The sequence below is a fragment of the Calonectris borealis genome, unplaced genomic scaffold (genome assembly GCF_964195595.1).
Source record: "Calonectris borealis unplaced genomic scaffold, bCalBor7.hap1.2 HAP1_SCAFFOLD_297, whole genome shotgun sequence".
NCBI lineage: Eukaryota > Metazoa > Chordata > Aves > Procellariiformes > Procellariidae > Calonectris > Calonectris borealis.
This window is the reverse complement of record NW_027441680.1, coordinates 30,001-35,531: the sequence shown is the minus strand read 5'-3', so window position 1 is coordinate 35,531 and position 5,531 is coordinate 30,001.

Sequence of the window (5,531 nt, the reverse complement as noted above, 5' to 3'; positions counted from 1 at the left end):
CGCCGCGGGGGGTAGACCTGGCCTCCCCCGCTCGGGGGTAGACCTGGCCTCCCCCGCCGCGGGGGTAGACCTGGCCTCCCACGCCGCAGGCGGCGGCAGTCTCCGGCGCCCGGGGGTAGACCTGGCCTCCCCCGCCCGGTGTTGGGGTGCCGTCCCCCGTCCCCCCGCGTTTATTCTTTTTTTTTTTTTTAACTTTTATTTATGTGTGTATGTAGGTACGTACGTAGGTACGTACGTACGTATGTATGTAATCATCGATTGGTACCTCGGGCGCAAATTGTTAATTCAAAAGGTGATAAGCGACCCTTCACATTTTCATTTAATTTACAACTAACTCTTGCACGTACTCTTGCCAAATTTATCTATTACAGCCGTCTTTATTAAAGAATTAACAGTAATTACTAACAGGTACTCATCGGCCCCACCTTCCCTCTCTCTCCCTTTCCCGTCCGTCACCTCTTGGCGTGCCCGAAAGAGAGGAATGCAGATTTGGTAAAGAAATCCGATCCTTCGTTATTGATGTGTCCATAGCCATGTTTATGTTTTGGGATCTCTTCAATGAACCCAATGGTTTATTTCATTGGTTCGATAAATTAAGTCTTCCTTAATTTTTAACGTCGATTCATTTCCTTCATTTCCGCACGAAGGAATTCATTCATCGTCGTCGAATACCTCGGTCCTAAGCGAGGGATAGAAACGTCGGTCACCGAATCGCTAGTCACTTGACCTTGACCTTAATTTACCCGGGGTCAGTTCTTGGTGCGCAGGGGATTGAGGAGTATTTGTACACGCGTCTTAACAAAGCAGGTCGAGCGTTATCGAGATTCTCCAATCGGCCCCGTTTTATTTTTCCGGGGGTATCGTCCACCTAGCCGTGCTAAAAGAAAATTAATTTTACCAGAATTTGATTGATTTCTTTTTCCCTACGGAAACCGATACGGACAATAACTCTTGTGTGACGCAGTGCTCGCTCTCCTGCATTAAAAGCCCTTTAAATCCCAGAAACGGGCGGGGGGTGGGGGAATTACGCCCACACGCACGCACACGCACGCATGCCCCCACTCCCCATCGCCCACCGCGGGCAGGAAGACGGGGACAGGGTGGCCCTTGTATCAGACCCGCTTAAATCTCGAATCACCCCCCCGGTTCCCCACCTCCCCACACACCCCCCGGACGGGAGACGGCGGCAGCCCGGTCCAGCCGGACCCGGAGCACGGAGGGGCCGTCAGGTCTACCCGGCTCCGGGGCCGCCGGCGGCCGTCAGGTCTACCCGGCTCCGGGGCCGCCGGCGGCCGTCAGGTCTACCCGGCTCCGGGGCCGCCGGCGGCCGTCAGGTCTACCCGGCTCCGGGGCCGCCGGCGGCCGTCAGGTCTACCCGGCTCCGGGGCCGCCGGCGGCCGTCAGGTCTACCCGGCTCCGGGGCCGGCGGCGGCCGTCAGGTCTACCCGGCTCCGGGCCCGGCGGCGGCCGTCAGGTCTACCCGGCTCCGGGGCCGCCGGCGGCCGTCAGGTCTACCCGGCTCCGGGGCCGGCGGCGGCCGTCAGGTCTACCCGGCTCCGGGGCCGGCGGCGGCCGTCAGGTCTACCCGGCTCCGGGGCCGGCGGCGGCCGTCAGCTCTACCCGGCTCCGGGGCCGCCGGCGGCCGTCAGGTCTACCCGGCTCCGGGGCCGCCGGCGGCCGTCAGGTCTACCCGGCTCCGGGGCCGGCGGCGGCCGTCAGGTCTACCCGGCTCCGGGGCCGGCGGCGGCCGTCAGGTCTACCCGGCTCCGGGGCCGGCGGCGGCCGTCAGCTCTACCCGGCTCCGGGGCCGCCGGCGGCCGTCAGGTCTACCCGGCTCCGGGGCCGGCGGCGGCCGTCAGGTCTACCCGGCTCCGGGGCCGGCGGCGGCCGTCAGGTCTACCCGGCTCCGGGGCCGGCGGCGGCCGTCAGGTCTACCCGGCTCCGGGGCCGGCGGCGGCCGTCAGGTCTACCCGGCTCCGGGGCCGCCGGCGGCCGTCAGGTCTACCCGGCTCCGGGGCCGCCGGCGGCCGTCAGGTCTACCCGGCTCCGGGGCCGGCGGCGGCCGTCAGGTCTACCCGGCTCCGGGGCCGGCGGCGGCCGTCAGGTCTACCCGGCTCCGGGGCCGGCGGCGGCCGTCAGGTCTACCCGGCTCCGGGGCCGGCGGCGGCCGTCAGGTCTACCCGGCTCCGGGGCCGGCGGCGGCCGTCAGGTCTACCCGGCTCCGGGGCCGGCGGCGGCCGTCAGGTCTACCCGGCTCCGGGGCCGGCGGCGGCCGTCAGGTCTACCCGGCTCCGGGGCCGCCGGCGGCCGTCAGGTCTACCCGGCTCCGGGGCCGGCGGCGGCCGTCAGGTCTACCCGGCTCCGGGGCCGGCGGCGGCCGTCAGGTCTACCCGGCTCCGGGGCCGGCGGCGGCCGTCAGCTCTACCCGGCTCCGGGGCCGCCGGCGGCCGTCAGGTCTACCCGGCTCCGGGGCCGCCGGCGGCCGTCAGGTCTACCCGGCTCCGGGGCCGCCGGCGGCCGTCAGGTCTACCCGGCTCCGGGGCCGGCGGCGGCCGTCAGGTCTACCCGGCTCCGGGGCCGGCGGCGGCCGTCAGGTCTACCCGGCTCCGGGGCCGCCGGCGGCCGTCAGGTCTACCCGGCTCCGGGGCCGGCGGCGGCCGTCAGGTCTACCCGGCTCCGGGGCCGGCGGCGGCCGTCAGGTCTACCCGGCTCCGGGGCCGGCGGCGGCCGTCAGGTCTACCCGGCTCCGGGGCCGCCGGCGGCCGTCAGGTCTACCCGGCTCCGGGGCCGCCGGCGGCCGTCAGGTCTACCCGGCTCCGGGGCCGGCGGCGGCCGTCAGGTCTACCCGGCTCCGGGGCCGCCGGCGGCCGTCAGGTCTACCCGGCTCCGGGCTCGGCGGCGGCCGTCAGGTCTACCCGGCTCCGGGGCCGGCGGCGGCCGTCAGGTCTACCCGGCTCCGGGGCCGGCGGCGGCCGTCAGCTCTACCCGGCTCCGGGGCCGCCGGCGGCCGTCAGGTCTACCCGGCTCCGGGGCCGCCGGCGGCCGTCAGGTCTACCCGGCTCCGGGGCCGGCGGCGGCCGTCAGGTCTACCCGGCTCCGGGGCCGGCGGCGGCCGTCAGGTCTACCCGGCTCCGGGGCCGGCGGCGGCCGTCAGGTCTACCCGGCTCCGGGGCCGGCGGCGGCCGTCAGGTCTACCCGGCTCCGGGCCCGGCGGCGGCCGTCAGGTCTACCCGGCTCCGGGGCCGGCGGCGGCCGTCAGGTCTACCCGGCTCCGGGGCCGGCGGCGGCCGTCAGGTCTACCCGGCTCCGGGCTCGGCGGCGGCCGTCAGGTCTACCCCTTTTCGGAGCCCGTGGGGCCGCCTGCGGTACCCGGCGACCGCGGGTTGTTGGTTGCGTAGCGTCCGGCGATAAGGGCGGCCAAGTCTACCCGGCTCCGGCGGGACTTGGTCGCCTTGCCGGGGCCGAGGGGTAGACGTGTTGTCCCCGCTGCTTCGTCGGAGCTGCCGAAGGGGTCGCTGTTTTTCGCTGCCTCCAGTTACGTCATCGTAAAAGTCGGCGTGGTTGGCGCGCCTCCCCGGTGCGCAGAGGCGCCGCTCTTGGAGCTTGCCGGCGGCGGGGACGTGCCGGTCCGTACTATAGGAGCGAGCCGTGACTCGTCTCCAGAGCAGCGCTCGTCAGCGGCTGCAAGGCCCGCGGTTCTGCCAGCAAAGTGGGGTGCTCGGCGGCCGTCGTGGCGGTTCCCTCGGTGGTCCGGCCCAGCTTCCAGTCTCTTCGGTCCGGCCATCTCCCAGCGCTTGCCCGACAAGCCAGCCCAGCGTGTCCGAGGGGTCGGGAGCTGCGGAGAGCCGGAGCCGGCGGCCGGCTCCGGCGGCCGTTGCCGACCGGCACGAGGCATAAGGCCGGATCCCGCAGGGCAGGGCAAAGACTCGAACGCACCCAGCCGGGGCCCAGTGATGGTGAAGGTCACTGCCGGAGGCAGACGGCCGGGGGGCGTCGAGCCTGCCGCGGCTTACTCCCGGCTCCAGAGGGCCCGGTTGGTGGGACGACCGAGGTTGGCGGCACCTCGTCCCTTTGTGCCAGCCTTAAGCTGGAGCCCGCGAAGCGGGCGGAGAGAGCGGCGGCCGGCTCCCGGCCAGCCGAACGCAGACGGCCGGGGGGTGCCGAGCCTGCCGCGGCTTCCCCCCCCGGCCCCCCGAGGGCCCAACTGACGGCGCAGGCGGGGCGGCGGCGTCCCGTTTTCACCGGTGCGAGCCCTCCGCGGGCAGCTGGTGGTGTCAGGCGGGCCCGGTGACGGGACTGCGGCGTGCAGGCGAGGCGGCGGCGCCTCGTCCTCGTTTCCCCCGGGAGAAGCGGTTCCCCGCGGGGCAGGGCAAAGACCGGCGGCCGGTGGCGGTCGCCGGCACTCGAACGCTGGAAGGCCGGGGGAGCCGAGCCTCCCTCGGCCCCGGGGGGCCCGATGATGGCAAAGGCGGGTGCTGGCACCGTTCCGGGGCAGAGGTGCCCGCGAGTGCCCAGCCCACCAGGGCTGCCGCCGGCTGCCGAGGGCCGTGTGATGGAGACGGGCAAGGTGGCGGCGCCTTGTCCTTTTTCTCCGGCCTTAAGCTGGAGCCCGCGAAGCGGGCAGAAACACCGGCAGCCGAATGCAGACAGCCGGGGGGTCTCGAGTCGGCCGCGGCTTGCCCCGGCCCCCGAGGGCCCGGTGATGGTGCAGGCGGGGCGGCGGCGCCTCGTCCTCTTTTTTGCTGGCGCGAGTCCTGGTAGCAGGAGGGCTCGCTGGGAAGGTCTGCACTCGTACGGGCGAGGTGGCGGCGCCTCGCCCTTCCAAACTTCTCCAGCCCTAAGCTGGAGCCCGCGCAAGCGGGAAGAAAAGGGCGGCCGGTCCCTGCGGCCGGCAGCCGAAGGCAAGTGGCCGCGGGCGTCGAGCCTTGAGCGGCTTTTCCCGGCCCCCGTTACCCGGGGATGGCACGGGTGAGGCGCGGTGCCTCTTAGTCTTCTTCGGCCTTCTCCTCCCCCGGGGTAAGCGGTTCCCCGGGGCGCAGGGCAAAGACCGGTACCGGTGGCCGGCACTCGAACGCTGGAAGACCGGGGGAGTCGAGCCTGCCGCGGCTTTCCCTCGGTCCCGTCGACCTCGCTCAAGGGAATCGATGCGCGGAGCGGGTGGCCGGCGGCACCTCCCGCTCCCCCCCTTCAGTCGACCCAGACCCGCAGGCAGCGCCTGCAGAGGTGTTCCTGGGCGCGTCGGAGACGCTTCACGGCGGGCCGGCTCTGCCGGTGACCAGGCCGCCGTTGCGGCTCTCCGGAGACGCTGCCCCCTCGCTCGCACGCAGAGCCCCGCGTTCCGCCGCCCGCCCCGCCCGGGGCGGCGGCGAGCGCGCGCGGCCGTCGCTGTCCCAGGACCGTGGCCGTGGGGCCCGCGCTTCCTCTCCCGATCGAGGTGGCACCCAGGGCGCGTCGGAGACGCTTCACGGCGGGCCGGCTCTGCCGGTGACCAGGCCGCCGTTGCGGCTCTCCGCAGACGCTGCCCTCTCGCT